This window comes from Lynx canadensis, chromosome A2 (assembly GCF_007474595.2).
Source record: "Lynx canadensis isolate LIC74 chromosome A2, mLynCan4.pri.v2, whole genome shotgun sequence".
Lineage (NCBI taxonomy): Eukaryota > Metazoa > Chordata > Mammalia > Carnivora > Felidae > Lynx > Lynx canadensis.
The window spans coordinates 88,110,861-88,128,003 of record NC_044304.2 but is presented as its reverse complement, the minus strand read 5'-3'; the positions used below and the strand labels follow the sequence as shown (position 1 = coordinate 88,128,003).

Below are 17,143 nucleotides of genomic sequence, written 5' to 3'. Positions count from 1 at the left end.
TTGGACATCAACCTTAACAACAGTTTTTTGAATCTGTCTCAAGTCAGTGTAACAAAAGGGAAAATAAACAATTGAGACTACTACTATTTTGATAACTAAAAGCTTTTACACAGTGAAGGAAACTATCAACCAAATAAAAGGCAACCTACCGAATGGGAGAAGGTATTTGCAAATGACATTTTTGATAAAGAGTTAATACCTAAAATATGTAAAGAACTCGTACAGCTCAACAACTGCAACAAAAAAACAAATAATCCAATTTGATGTGGACAGAAGACCAGAATAGATATTTTCCAAAGGAGGTGTTATGCCAGTTCTCTTTTCCCCATCATCCTCTTCCACTTATGCTCACACATTTTGACTTTTGCTGTGGTGCATTTGACATTATATGTAAAAATCCCCAGTGCACCAAACAGAGAAACCATGAAACAAACTGTTGCCTAAGAAACTTCCTTTAACTTCAGACACTTGAATGAAAACTAAGAAACTTGATAGCTCTTGGGGTAGCCTATTTTTAAACTTCCCCAAAGTTGAAGATGTACATGACTTTGATGATTGGGTAACAAATGCTTTTACAATTCAAGTGGTTTCCAGTGTTTGCTTTCAACAAAATTAAAGGAGGACCTAATTGAGTCGTCAGCTAATAAATCATTAAAAGTAATTTGGTTAAAAGATCACGATATTATTTTGGCATACAACATAGAAAGAATTTAAATAATTGGGTGATATATCTCTGCTAGAATAATTTTCATTCCCATTTATTTATTTTTTAAAATATGAGATATGTTGCTTACTGCTGACATTTATAACGATGAAATAGAGGAGTAAATTTGAGGCTGAATCCTGGATGATTGTTGAAACAAGTCATATCAATCCATGTCTGCATAAAATAAAGTAAATATCCATTCTTCTCATTAAAATGAATAAAATTTGCTTAATAATTATCAAATCTTGATTATATTGATTAATTGTGTATTAGTAATAATTCTATAAAACTGAAAATAAATAGTGCTTGCTTCAGCAGCACATATACTAAAATTAAAATGATAGAGAAGATTATCATGGACTCTGCAAGGAAGACTTCCAAATTCATGAAGTGTGCCATAAACAAAAAAACAAAAAAACCCTAAAAATAAAAAATAAATACAAAAATTTTTAATTCAGAATTTACAATAAAATTTTTAAAATTGTTGTTGAATACGGTTCTATTCTTCTATTTCCTTTGCATGTCTGGAATAAAGGAATAAGCTAAAAGAGAAATCATTTGAATGATACATATGTCTTTAAAATATCTATCGGTGATATGATTTGGGTGAGATAGTTTAGACCTTTGCTTTAATAATGATAGTAAGTTTTTAAAAGTAGAAGTGTATGAAAGTACAAAGTTAAGAATAATTTTGAAAAGAAAATACCTACAATCCTAGCAAACTTGACAAATACGTTTTCAATTCTTTTTGTCCTCTAGTCTGCGTATTATTTTTACAAAATATATCAATCTATTTTCAAGAAACCTAATCCTGATTTTTGCTATTAGAAATATCTCAAGGGAAAAATGTACAACAGAGAGGTCATTTATGTTAACAAATGTGGTGGATAATTTTAGCATTATTAAGGGCAGGCCAACCTGATATTATGTCACTTCTGCTACGATGTGGTATGAGGTATATAATTTCACCAATGATTATTCTAGTAAAAAATGTCCTCATTTGAATCCATCAAGCTTTTGCATTTAGCTTACAGTTCACTGAAAATATGGCAGAAAAAGCAATAAGCTAAAAGACATACAGAGGAAGCAAGCAGACAGAATCAGAAAGGGATGTCCTTTTGGACAACTGTCCCATTCAGGTCAACATCAGTGTTAATTAAAAACATGTCTCGTTAATGAAAGTCTGGAAGTAGCCCAAAGTGAGAATGCAACGTTCCTAGGAGATAAAAATGGCATCTCAAATCAGGGAGGAAAAGATACAACTTTGTAATAAGTAAGATTGTGTAATGAGAGTTATGTAGAGAAAATAAATTTGGGTCCAGTCCTCCATCATATGACAGGATAACTTCTAAATGGCTTAGAGATTGTTTTTAAATCTTATAACTACTACAAGGAAACATAGGTTGTAGGTTTCACTATAAATCTAGAATGGAGAAAATTGTCCATACTAGGACTAAATTTATAAACGAAATAATGGAAAATATCAGTACACAGTACTCACCACTGAAAAATGGAAAAGACAAGTGAAGAACCAAAAAAAGTGATTTGTATGCAGAAAAGGGCAGTCCACTAAATATATTAAGATCTAAAAACAAAGAAAAACCCTAGTGCTATAGAAAAATGAACAAAGTATTCAGGTAGCTCAAAGAGAACAGAAATATAAATGCTCTAAAATATGGAAAGATGTTCTGCTTTGCTCATAATAAGAAATTGCAAATTAAAACCACCCTGAGATCCCATTTCTCACATATTGTATTGGCTAACATCCAAAAGTTTGGCAATACCCTCTGTGGATGAAAATGAATAAAACATTCTCCTATATTGGTAATGGAAATGCAAAATGTTAAAACCACTTTGGAAGGAAATTTAGTAATTACCAGCAACATTTTTGCATTCGGTTTGTGACCCAGTAATACTACTTCTAAGAACATCTCCCAAAGATACACTGAAAAAAATATGAAAAATAAAATGACATGTAAAGTGTATTTATGGTAGCAATACCTGAAAAATAAAGCCTGGGGAAAAACCAAATGTACATCAATAAGGGACTTGGGTTAATTGAATACACACAATAAAGGAACACAATAGAGTTCTAGGTAATACTAATACTAACATGACAAAAGGAATAGGTCTCTAAACTACTAAGGATTTTTTTTCCAGTATATATTATTAAATAAAGAAAGCTAGATGCAGAAAGTGGGTATAATATGCTATTGTGTACCTAAGAATGGTACAGTATATGCAACATGTTAAGTATAGATAGGAATATGTTACATATAAGCAAACACACTAAGTGTTAATATGTATATATGTATATAGCTTATTGTAAGAGCTAGAAAAACAATTTTATTTATTTATTTTTTTTAAGTTTATGTATTTATTTTGAGAGGGACAGAGACAGCATGAGCAGGGGAGGGGCAGAGAGAGAGGGAGAGAGACGGAATCCCAAGCACGCTGCATACCATCATAGCAGAGCCCAACGCGGGGCTCGAATACACAAAACCGTGAGATCATGACCTGAATCGAAACCAAGAGTCGGACACTTAACCGACTGAGCACTCCTAAAAATAATTTTAAAATTAGAAAACATGTGGATACTTTGAAATGGGAGAGAAGAGGATGAAGAGGACAGAAATACCAGCTAGCCTTCTTCGAATATGCTGCTTCATAGGTTTTATTTTAGAACCATTTAAATATTCTGCATAATTGTAAAAGAAAATGTATTTAAAAGGGGGAAAATAGCATTAGCAAAACCTGAAAGCAAATTGAAACAAATGAAACTATGTATTGAATTGATGATATAAACACACAGAGTGGAATTAGTCCAAGTGCCTTTAAAACACATTAATTTAACTGGACACCCCAGTGCATATAAAGCAAGGGCAGAAACAGTTTTAAAAATAGAGCTGTTTTCAGTATAGATTTTGTTAGTAACTAATATTACTGTTAGTCTGATACACAAATAGACACAGTTATCCTATTTCCATACTTCATAAGTTTTAAACATTTTTGGTCATAAAAGGTTTTATAGAGATGGAGGCCAATGTGATCGATGAAGAGGTCTAAAGAACATCAGATAAAAATGAAAAGATTTTAGAGACGTCGATACCGAAAGCCATGCTTTATCTGGGATTAGTTACTGATTAGAATAATTTTAGGTTTAATGAAGATAATTTAAATATAATCTGTGTATCAAAGAGTCAAAAAGTACAATGGAAACAGAAGAAATGGAGATAAAGGTACAATACATAAATGGAGAAGTAAAGGTAAACACTGATAAAAATAGATTACAAAAGAGTATGTACAGTAAAACCACACTTCAGAAAATAAAAGGTATTTATACTTAGAAAAAGATCTAGAAATCAATAGACTAGTATGTTTGAGGTTGGGAGAATGTTCCTATTGTTGTTGCTGCCTTTATTTTCTAATTTTCTACATGGGATATTTACTGTCTCAATAAGAATAGGTTATCTTATTTCAGAAATAAAACATAAATTCATTTTTTCTACCCTCGAGCCAATGATATTTCTCTTATTAAATCTGAATGTAAAACATGACTATAATTTTTAAAATTATTCCCCATTTCTCTTTGTTATATTTGAAAATGTTAATACTCTGTATGTTTTAAAAGAATCATTTAAAAGGAACAATGTAAATCTAAGTGAATTAAAACTGAAGTCTTTATCATTTATTCCTTTACAAATTTAAATATCCAAAATTTCTCAAACCACTCCTCATTCAAAGACTAGTTTTCCCGAAGCTTAGATTTTCTTCTACAACTTGCCACTTAAAAGCTATATTTGATTTTAGTCACGTAATTTTTCTTAAGGCAGAAAACTAGTGATGAAAATGGGATTTTATTTCTGCCTGTACTTTTCTTTTCAGAATAGAAAATACATTTTTTTATCTTTTATGTCATTACTGAAAAGACCTCCATCACTGCTAATTGATTTTTTCAAGTATTTTTATGCAATTGTTACTAGGAAGACATATTTAGTAATCCAGACCATGCATTACCTTACTAGACCAGCACAATCTGTTACTGTTAAAAAAAAAAAAAGATGTATTTAGTATAGGTGATGGTTACTCATATCCCCAGAAGTATAATGTGTAGAAGAATTTTAACTACCAGCCCTTTGGCAGACTGACAACGTATTTTTAGTCAAAGAGTAATAATTCTTTCTTATCCCATTTCTCATCCTGGTAAACAACAACTCTTGGTTCCTTTAGGACTGGCAACTTTCAGTGACAACAGTTGAAACTTCAGCGCACGTTATTGGAATTTCATCCTGCTCAGGGCTTCTGCATGTTTGGAAAACTATTAGGTTTGGGTATTGTGATTAAGATGAAGGTCCGTTTGGCCATAACTTTTTTATGGAGACTTTGAGAGTCCAGGTTTACTACTTACTAAACTGTTCTAAAATGAAGTGTGTATCCTTTATAAGAATCACATCTTAGAAAAAAGTGTGATCCTTATAAAAATAAGGCAAGTGATTTTAATAAAGAGGCTACAAAAAAGGGAAGCTATAACCTGCTCCCCTTTTTCACTCTGGCCCCATCTGTTGTAAATGAATAAAGGCACAAATTGGGTTTTATGCTGAACACTTAAAAGTCAGTAGTGGTTTAAGGTTATAAGCAAATGAAAACCAGAAGGAGACTTGGAAGTTATGTGAACCTACGTGCTTGAAGACACAGGTTTCTACCAGGTAACTCTAGCGAGAAAAATGGCTAGGATAAAGCTGGGAAGTTTGAGAAAGACTACTCCAATATTCCCAATCTCTTTGTCCTCTGGAGTCAGTCTGTGAAGAAATCTTCTTGAGTCTGGGCCAAATTAACACTAAGAGATGATAGAAAAAATGTCCAAAGCTAAATTGCTTCACTTACTGACTTTATTCTTTGCTTAAGAAACCTTTCTATGATTTTTTGTTGTTAAAACGCCCTTTCTTTTGTGAAATGATTATACTTAGAAGTCATATTGCTGTTGTTTCTAGCTTTCTTTTTAATGCTCATTTATCTACAATACATAAATTAGTAACTCTATACAGGTTAATAATCAGTTTTGAAATTGTACTGACAAGTAAAATGGAACAGAGAACCACACAGTTTGTCCAATTTACTCACATAAATTGCTTTACCCAATTTAAAATGTTTTACCCAACATGAGATGGTGGCCTGGCTCTCCAACATACCTGGTTGAGGAAGTAGACTAAGATATGAAATATAAGGCATGAATAATTGAAGAACTTAGCATTGAGAAACTCGAGAACAGTAAAGGAAATGCATTTAAGGGTACCCTTCCCTCAGCCCAGAAGCCTCTTTTTTATAAATTCCCACACTTTTGAAGGAGCGCCTTCCTAATTCAATACTTGTCTCCTTTGTTAAGTCTTCTGGCTGCCCCCTTTTAGACTAAGATCTACGTCTCTCTTCCACCAGAATGTCTTCATAGGGAGCACATGCTCTTTAAAAACTGCCTGGCTCAAAATGGACATTTATCAACTCAAATGTTAGCTGAGCTAGACTAGGTTTATCTTACTTATTCTGCTTATTTGGCTTTTGATTACAATTACCATAGGTTTTTCCTGTGTCTCATCTCATTTGGAAAAAAAACCTGGTCCCATGTAGTAATTCTGGGCTCTTTTTGCTTGGCTCGTCTGCCAGGATAGAAGCAAGGACTCCAAGTTCAGAAGGTGAACTAGGGTCAGATTACTAAATTCTGTCCTAATGCTTTTTTCCTACTGACTTAGGATAATGAAAAAAAATGCACTCACTTTGTATTATGAAGATTCAAGTAGCATCCTAGTTCTTAAAAGAGCTCCTATCAAATATACTAAATAATTTTTACAATGAGAGGGAGAGAGAGAGAGAGAGAGAGAGAGATACAGGAAAAAAGTTATTACTTTAAGCACTGACTGTTGGATTCCTAAGAGAATGTGTTCTCACTGTTTAGAAAGTTTCCCCAAGGTATGGAAATAGAAGAAACATCTACAGAAATTGCTTCCAGTTATAGAGAATTTGCATCCCAATAAAATATTTTTTTGCCAAAATCTTTATTACTGGAAGGTAAAGTAACACAGTGTTAAGTTTTAATCCAGGCATCTCTCTGGTCCTTTTGTATTCTTGGTATCTTCTTCCTCTCTAGCTCTAGGCCCTCAAGCCATATTTGGTGGCCAGACCTTTCCCTGCCACCTTCCTTAGATGCTTTTTCTTATCTGTGTCTAAATTCAAGACTTCTTTCAAGGTACAGAGGCTGAAGGCCACATAGTGGTTTCCTTTTTTTTTTTTTCTTAAGAAAATAATCTTAAATGTGACCAGCTCAGTCCAGCTCAGATAAGGTGAGACCTTATACTTTACTAATGACGAGCAAGACTTAAGTACAGTAATTTTGTGAGCGTATAAATTAATCAAGGAATTACCTAAATGTATAAAGGAAGAAAATCACCAAGTGGAAGGAGAATCTATGTGGTATATCAGGGAAAATGTTCTGATTGAGATCAATTTTGGATTAGCGCCAGAGAAGTGTTGATTCAGCCTGAGAAAGGCGAGAGCTTTGAGGGGTCAGAGGAACACTGGAGCATGTCATCAGTGCCAGGAACGAAGAAAAGTTGGAACTATTCAGTGCTTCTTGACATTCTTTAATTATAATGACACATAGAAAATAATGTCTGTTGTTTGTACTGCAACTGGGATAAATAGAAGAATGGTAAACACCCTTCTTAAACATCTAGGGGCCGCATCCAACAGCTCCCAGACTCAAACAATGAATATTTGGATAATCTAAAACCCATTTTTTGGTGTATGAGTTGAAAAAAAAGGGACAGATTCCTTTCAGAAACTTTAACGGATTCTTACTTCACTTGAGTGGAAAGCAGATTAGTGCTATGTAGGCTTTGCCAATGTTGACCTTCAATTTTTTTTTTTTTAATGTTTTAAAGGCTCACAAGTCCATTTTGGTGGGTGTAAAATATACAATCTGGTCACAGTGATCATCTGTTCATTTGTGAATCATTCTTTCTCTCCTGGAGAACAGGTTTTTCTCTGACCCGTTTATGATATGAGTCATAATGCCCTATTTAGAGCTTAACTTTTAAAATGTAATATTTTCATTAGAGATATGCCACATAGAACATACCCCTGGTTAATATATCCCAGTAGAAAGCTCCTTGTTTTTAATAAACAAACATCCATCTCTCATTTAATATTTTCACCTGAAAATAAAAACTAGAAAAGTAGTTTTCATGCCCCCAATAATACATGATAAGCAACAGCATTAACAACAAAAAAAATACTCGGAAAAACCCTTGAGTTACTTTTCAGATAGAGTGGGTAGAACTCAGAATCTCATGTGGGTGGATGTCTTAAAGAACACTGTAAATGTCAGTAAAGGGAATGCTACTGGAACCAAGAGCGACCATGTTAATGGGAATATAAAACAACTATTTTTTTAATAACTATATTAGTTGCTTAGTGATCAGAAAGTAATGTCTTAGGTATTTTGTATCCTAACATGGTAGTATACTTTTTGTTTATTTTTTTAACATTTATTTATTTTTGAGACAGAGAGAGAGAGAGAGAGCATGAACAGGGGAGGGTCAGAGAAAGAGGGAGACATAGAATCTGAAACAGGCTCCAGGCTCTGAGCTGTCAGCACAGAGCCCGATGCGGGGCTCGAACCCACGGACAGCGAGATGATGACCTGAGCCCAAGTCGGACGCTTAACCGACTGAGCCACCCAGACGCCCCAGTAGTATACTTTTTAAACAAAAGTGTTTTACTATGCTGCAATTAAAAGATATTGGGTATTTCAGTGTGTCATGTAGTTCATTATAGTTTTTCCAATTTAAATAATAGAAAATGGATCCTCTAATAGGCAGAACAATATCCCCCAAATGTGTAGGTTCTAATAGCTGGAACCTGGAAATGCTACCTTGTTTGTAAAAAGGATGCTTGCTAATGTGATTAAGTTAATGGTTTTGAGATGGGGAGATTACCCTGGATTATCTGGGTGGATCCTGAATGAAATCACATGTGTGCTTATAAAAAGGAGATAGAAGGAAGTTAGACACACCAGAGAGGAAAAGGTTATGAATGCTGACAGCCACCAGAAGCCGGAAGAGGCAAGAAACAGTTTCTCCCCTAGAGCTTCTGGAGAGAGCCAGACTCTGCCAACACCTTGTTTTTGGCCCGGAAATACTGATTTTAGGCTTCTGGCCTCCAGAACCGTGAAAGAACAAATTCTGTTGTTTTCAGCCACCCACTTGGTGGTAATTTGTTATAGCAGCCACAGGAAACTAATACAGGTCCCCAGTCAGCATTTTTATAAAGAATCTCTGAATTTTCAGAAATGGATTTCTGATGTTTAGTAAATGATGTGATGTGTGTATTTCCAAGTTTCTTGGATGAGAGCCTACTTCTGACACATACACACTTTTTATATATCCTCTATTGTGACCAATGTTAACCACAACTGCTTACCCCACATCCAAAAGTGAACTGACACGCTTCTCTCTCCTTTTGTGACCACTTGGTCAGACTTTTGATCCAGCATTTCTCCAGGCTTCTGCCCCTGCTCCCATCCCATTATCATTATCTACTACCTCAAATGACCTGGCTGGAGGCAGAGGATGTTGTATATTGAAAGTCAAATTTTAGGCTGTTCTGAAAGAAATCTAGTAAACAAATTACCTATGCCTTGACAATAATAAAGCACCTATATTACTGATCATGTTTTGTAATAACCAAAGCATTGGTGACAAAGAATAGTCCCATTTTGCTGAAATGTAGAGGTACAGTATAGTTTTCAAAAAGTTAAAAACGTGATTCTCTTATAAATACAGAATGAATGCATATCGGAAATGTTATTTGAATCTCAGTGTTTCCCCCCTCAGCTCATGGCTGACCTGGGTCCTCCTTAGCTCATGCTGGTTTGGAGTAGTTCTGAAACTCAACTGACTCCCATCTGGTTTTGGCCTGTCCACATGTAACGTCTGCTAGTGGCTCCCGTCACTCTGGGAATAACTCACAGACCTCTTGGCTACAGGTGAAGTTATTTTTTCTACCTGGTAAAGATCAGATGTCTCTCAAATAAATAAAATTAATTTGTGTCGCTATGGATAGGATTCATTTGCGTTGCTTTCAGGTAAGAGTCCTTTACAAGTGCTGTCATTATTCTACCAGTTAACCTTACCCCCACAGAGCTGTAAAATAGTCTAATCAATAGAAAGGCACACCCCTGTAGGATAAGATAATCTCTGGAAGGTCAATTAGACACCACCCAGCACTTGATGGAAAGGATACTCAGTAATCTCCTTAGTAAATAGTCTCAAGCAGTATTGATTTATTGTGCTGCCTACTCTGATTAAATATTGACTTTGGGTATTACCACTCATTCCTGTCACCACTCCTGCTCTATTTGTTTTTTGGCTAATTATGCTTGCAACCCCCATGGTTGGAAGAGATCCAGGACTTTCCTACCTCTAAGTGTGAGCCCAGCCTCTTACTGGATCCAGACAGAGTATATGCCTCACCTCAAATCAGAGACCTATGCCATTCCTGACTGTAATGAACCTCTTCCCAAGGATAATAGACAATAGGCAAATCACAATCCCCCACATTATGGTATGGTTTTCCCCAAGGACCTGACAAGACAATCACCATTAGCATGTATTCTGAGTAGCATCAGCATGACCGCAAGGCAGTAGTACAAGGCAGCCTCTTCCTGGGATGTCAGTGTGCGATGTGGCAGCTGTAGAACATTCCATCATCAAGGGAACCCTTCTGAGTTCCATCTTCATTAGGAAGCAGCACAGGAAGCCAAGGCTGATATTTTGAATGACAGGAGAGTAGAGGTAGCCTCTCCTCAGGTCAGACAGAATACTACTTTGAAATACTATAGGTTAAAAAGAAGAGAAAAGATGATTTTGTTTCATGGTCATAGTCTAGTGAAGGCCAGCATACAGATACGGATTATACACTAACAGGAAGAAATATATTTAGTAATAGTTTCCAAAAAGAAGATGCTTTTGCCACTTGAGTGAATGATTCCACTAATTAAATCATAGAATCAAAAAGAAAAAAAATTATAAATCTTAACGAGTAATAATATGAATATACAAATTGACGTTACCAGTAATTTTCTACATGATGTTGGGCAAGTTCTGTAATCTTTCTAAGCTTCAGTTGTTTTATCTTTGAAATGGGCTTTCAGTCATAGGATTAGATGAAACACATGAAGTACATAGAACAGAATCTAGAATATTGCAAACAAAGAATGTTAGTCACTGCTGCTATACTTCTCCTCCTCCTCCTACTGCTATAGCAAATATTATTTTATATTCCCATGGTATTTAGTATTTTCTTGAAATAATGGAAATTTGAAGAATGAAACCTACTTAAGCCAAGCAGTTAAAGCATATTTATCCTATCAGAAATCAGGCGTCAGAGCTATTTAAAAATGGACTTCATTATAACATAAACAGTTTCTTGGTTTGTTTGTTTTTGTTTTTTTTTTTTGAATTTTAAGTAGGCTCCATGCCCAACATGGGGCTCGAACTCAGAACCCAGAGATCAAGAGTTGTGTGCTCTAATGACTGAGAGAGCCAGGCGGCCCAATGTACCATACACAATTAAATGGCAAAATGCTTAACATGAAATTTAGATTATAATGGAGTTACCAAATAATTCATGCTTTGGAGGCACCTCTGCTGGTGCATAAACAACTAGTAATTTTAAGAAGTCTATTGAAAACCATACTTGTTTTTCTCCTACCATAAGCACTTATAAAGAAAGCACTTCTCTTGCCTGAGGCACAATAAACAATTGATAACTGTAAATTTGTAGAATACCACAGAAAGAATGATTATTAATGAAAGAAATGGATTATGTCCTTTGTTGTTTGACTTTTAGAAAATATCTTTAATCTATGTTTTGGTACTGTTGTGCAAGGCAGAAAGAAATGTGTCAAGGGAGAAAATAGATGTAAAAATTATTAAAGTAATTAGACCATTTAATAGTTTCAATTAATAATTATGCAGTATTTGAGATAATTCATCATCTGGTTTCTAACCCATTAGTAATGACCTAGTTTGGTTACTCCCTCTTGCCCTTCTGTTTCATTCATTTTTTTCTCACATGGGCTTATTCTTTCAATATTGGCAAAGTAGCTTCTTTTCATAATTTTCATGCTACCTGTATGGAAAAATTATCTGAACTTGGACACTGGTTTTTGCCGTGTTTTGACATTAAGTACAAAGCCTCACCATTTAATTTTTTTAAAGATTTCTTCTTACTTTCTTTTTTCTCTTTTTAGCTAATCTTCTGAAACTTTTCTGAGCTCCCACAAATGCTTCTGACTTGCACATGTGTCACTGATTTCATCACAGTAGTTTCAGAATTTTAATATTTCACCTAAATCATTGGAATAGGTAAAAAAAGAAAAAAAAAAAAAGACTGGGCTGCCCAGGTGTCTCAGGTGGCTAAGTGTCTGATTCTTGATTTTGGCTCAGGTCACGATCTCATGGTTTGTGAGTTTGCACACTATTTTGGGCTCTGTGCTGACAGCACATGGAAACTGCTTGAGATTCTCTGTCCTCTCTCTGCACTTCACATGTGATCTCTCTCAAAACTAAGTAAATAAATAAACATCAAAAAAATAACCCACCTAGAATGAATCCACAGATGTGATATGATTTCTTATATTGGCATAACTCTTAAGAATCAATTTGAATTTGAATTTCATTTGTACTGACTATTTGACACTTAAAATGACCCAGACTTCTTTTTTCCTTTTACCAGGTTCCTAGTGATAAGTAATATTAAATGTGTACCCCAACCAAATTGTGCCACTCAGAGCCTGGAGAGAACAGATAATAATAGCTTTCTGGAAGAGATTTTCGGGTGGCCTACCCAATAAAGGGATCTAATTTGTAGTACTCATATTGTGAGGGACTTTATAGACATTATTTTCATTTTCAAAGTAATTCTCTAAATTATATAACTATGCTTATTTTAGAAATAAGTAATTTCATTGCTACTGCTAAATCTGAATTTAGAGTCTGTGTTGGTTTCATCTTACCGAGATATCCCCTACCATGCAGAGACAAATAAAGAAGTGCAAATAGATCAAATAGATCATCTGTCAAAAGCCAAAAAATTAGAAATACATGGTATAGCCAAATACCTACTAGATAATGACTGGTATTGTAATTGAGTGGTAATGTTCCAGAAATTTGAATAAAATACAAATTAAATGGAATGCTAAATCCCACCAATAATCCCCGCCATGTCTAACTAAAACAGTGCCAAGGACAAATATGTTACTTATTTCAAATAATAAAAGAAAGAGTTATATGTTTTATTTATTTATACAAATTTTCAGTCTTATTTATAAAAACATCACATTATAAGCCTAAAAAACCAGGCAAACTGGGAGGTCTAAATTTTGTTAAAAATCTCAAAAGGATTCGAAGCATACACACACACACACACAAACACACACCCATGATTGGTTATCACTGAAACTCAGGTTATCCCTGAATATTTCAAACATCATCTTTTTTGCACATGCTATCAATATTCCCCCCTCCTGAGAAAGATTCAGAGCATCAGTTCCTTGAAGTTTCAACTTCAGCATTTATTGAATGAATTGGACTTGAATGTGTTTGGTTATTATGAGTCAATAATACTACGTGGTGATCCAAAAACTGTGTCTCCAAACTGCTGTACTGAGAAGCAGAATTTCATTTTGCTTTTCAACTCTGCTATTTTCAACTATTTTTCTACATTTGTTTGGAGCTTTTCATAAGCTCACTCATTCATTAGATATCCATGTTTATTGTGTCTTTATGACATGCAAATCATTCATTGTACTAATGTTCTAGGTGCTGACAAAGTGTTAAATATAAATTCTCTTATTTACACAAGGAATATATTTCTTAAGGTGTTTTCCTCTATATGTAAAATCACCTCAATCCAACAGAAGAAGAGGGCTTGAGTGCGTACTCAAATACAGTAACATGGGACAAAAGCTGCCAGACAACAGGCTTTGGGTTGTTATCGTTGGCTAATGTTGGATTATGCAGTGGTGAATATAATAAAATACACAGTAGAAATTGCTTATCTAAGCAAGCATCATTGCAAGGTAGAAATATGAGAGACCTAGGAAAAGGCATAAGGGTAATAATATAATAGCATTTATCAGTTCACATTAAGAGATGTGAAATGTTTATATACAGTTGTTTTGTTTTTTTAATTTGTATATTGTCCTGAGGGAAATCTGTAAAGACATTCCATAGGCAAGGTTTCCTCAGTGATGTTCATGAGGGTATCCTTGGTATTTTCAAAGAATATGATTTAAATAATTTGATCATATTGCAAAAAGGTTACAGCATCTGTTTTAAACTCATCTACCCTGCATAGTAACATGAATCAATGGAGACATTCATCACTATGCACACAACAGAAATTGTGTTCTCCTATTGATATAATTAAATACTCATAGAAGCCTAAATGCATAATAGCTTCCAGACCCTTTGTTTAATGCCAAAAATCAATGGCTCCGCTTCCAATGAACTCGATAGGCATATGTTCCTAGTCAGAACCATTGTGAACCCTCTCCAGTTTCTAAACATTTATTGCTGGTACTGTAATAATAAACATCTTGCATTTATAAAATGTAATGTTGCCTAGAATTTTTCATTTTTCAAGAATGCTGAGCACACTATCTAATGGCTCTCATATGTCCAGTGTGCCCACGAACAATTTGTCTTCTGAGTGCAGTGTTAATCTGACACCTCAAGGACAGACCTGTTTTCAGAGGGACTCAAAGAAAAGCTAGAAACATTCATAGGCTTAATAACTACTGAAAATCCTAGCACACTGTGGCTGGGATTACTCAGATTTCTGGATCGCATTACTTCTTCATGCCATATTTTGCTTAACTAAGAGTTATTAAAAATGCTAGGAGATTATTTTTTGACTTATTGCCAAATATGTACACTAAACACACTTTTAATATATGTGCATATATATAAAATCAAGCTAATGATGACATTTATGGTTCAATTGTTTTGTTTCTCATCTGGCTCAGAGATGGGTGTGTAACAGTAATGCACTTTCCATTTGCTTAAGCCCGTTGCATGTGATAACCCCACAGCAGTGATGAAGGAAGGAAATATATTCTTTGGCCATAAACACTGTGGGGCAGAGAAAAATCCCTCCTTTAAAGACAAATCCAAGATTTTGATCTCGGGTCAAGGGTAGCACATTAAACATGAGGATTTTCTGTGTTTTTTGTTTTTGAAAATCTATTTCTCAAAAACAAAAACCCCACCAAAACACAAAAAATGGGGATTTCTTAATGGTGCTATTTTGCTTGGAGTCAAAACTTAAAAACTTGCATCTCCAACGGAATAAAAGATTGCTTCCTGTAAAAAAGAAATTAATTGACAAAAGAAAAATACTGAACTAAAGCTAGAAACAAGGCGAAGATATTCACACCTGGCTCCATACTGTTTGCTTCTCTTATTTGACGTGCATTATTAATCTTCACATTCCCGGGTGGCTTGACTGAGACTTGAATATTCACACCAATACCTTGAATTCAAACAATGTTTTATACAGGTGTGAGGGTGAAGTCAAATGGAAATGATATCCATCAGGCCCGCATACAAATTTTGCTCATTTCTTTCTCATTCTTTGTATTTAAGGTGTTTCCACCACCAAAATTGTCAGCTTCATAGTGATTTTTAATGTTCTCTCCATATTTCTTATTCCAAGGAAATACTTAACCCAGAGCTTTGAAAAAATGGCAACGGCTCAAATGGAAGAAGCAGCCATACCCCTCATATTTGTTGGTCACAATTATTTCCCTTACTGATCTCCTAGGTTATTTTTTTTTCTACCCAAGAGCATATAGGGAAGAGTTATGACCTGCATTTGATATACACAAGGCCAAAAGAATGTTTAAGGTAGAAACGATTTTTCATGTGAGTTTAGTACTTCAGACCATTTTACTTTTTTACTTAGATTTTAGCTACTGGTATTTCCACTTGGGCTAAACTGATTCATCTAACTTCCAAAGTTCACTTATCTGTTCAAACTCTAACATTGAGGATTCAGTGTTCATCCTCTATAGGCTGTGAGTATCTCTAGAATAGAAATTCAAGGTTTGGCATAAGTTCTGTGGTCTCATGATGAGCCCAACAGTCCTGTCTCCAGCCTCCTTTTTAAAAGTTTTTATTGAAAAAAAAATTTTTATTGAGATGTCATTGACATTTAACATGATATTTGTTTCGGGTGTATGACGTAATGATTAAATATTTGTATATATTGCAAAATGATAACAACAGTAAATCTAGTTTAACACCCATCACCACAATTAGACACAAATATTTTTCTTGTGATAAGAACTTTTAAGAATATTCTCTTAGTAACTTTCAAATATACAGTATTATCAACTATAGTCACCATGCTGTATGTTACATGCCATGATTTACTTGTTTTACAACCAGAAGTTTGTACCTTTTGATCATCTTCACCCATTGCATGCTTCCACCACCCGCCTTGCCTTTGGCAACCACCAGTCCATTCTCAGTATCTTTGATTTTGGTTTTTCCTTGTTTGTTTTTTAGATTCCACATATATGTGAGATCATACGGTCTTTGTTTTTCTCTAAGTTATTTCATTTAGCAAAATGCCCTCAAGGGCCATCCATGTTGTCACAAACGGCAGATTTCCGTCTTTGTTTTCCTTTTTTTTTCATAGTCTGCATGTTTAATCACTTTATTTATTTATTACTCTTTTAAGTCACTTTAAAGCCACTGACATTATCTCATGTCTATTAAATACAACCAACAATGCTGCCTGTTTAAAATACAAGGGAAAAAAGAAAAAAAAAAAAAAAAAAGGCACCGTGCACCAATCCAGTATTGTACAAAACCAGCCAGCTGGCTAGCCACAAGGGTGAGGGGAGGTGAGAGAGGAGGGGGCACCCTAGGCAGGTGGCTGAGTGCCAAGAAGGGCTGGAGGACGAAACAAAAGAGGTTAGGAGGGGAATGATTGTTATAATGAAAGGATACAAAAGGCACCTCAGGAGAGGGGACTTAGGGGTCAGGGCAGATCAGTGCTCTCTCCACCAGGACACAGTGTTGGAGGGTTTGGTCCAACCACCTTGCATAGGACCCGCCTAATCTGCCAGCCTCTTCAGGACTTGGGGTTCAGACACTTCTCACTCTACACAATAGAAGAGAATCTTCAAGCGTTCATTTCCAGTTTTTTTAATCTTTCAAAAACATTTTCTACCCAAACTAAATTTGATTGGCATGACAAAATTGAAGGGAACTCCAAACACAACTTCCTATGTTTAAAAAGGAAACCATGGTTAATGGAGCAAAACTGAGAAAGAGGTCTTCTTTGAGCTAAATATAGCTTCAGCATTCTTTT

The 17,143-nt window shown here is 34.9% G+C and overlaps 1 non-coding gene across 1 annotated transcript; it reads left to right on the top strand.

The window, feature by feature from the left end:
• Positions 1 to 1,008: 1,008 nt before the first annotated feature.
• LOC115509497 lies at positions 1,009 to 1,111 on the top strand. The gene has a single exon (XR_003967390.1). It is a non-coding gene; the product is annotated as a U6 spliceosomal RNA (small nuclear RNA).
• The last annotated feature ends 16,032 nt before the right edge of the window (positions 1,112 to 17,143 follow it).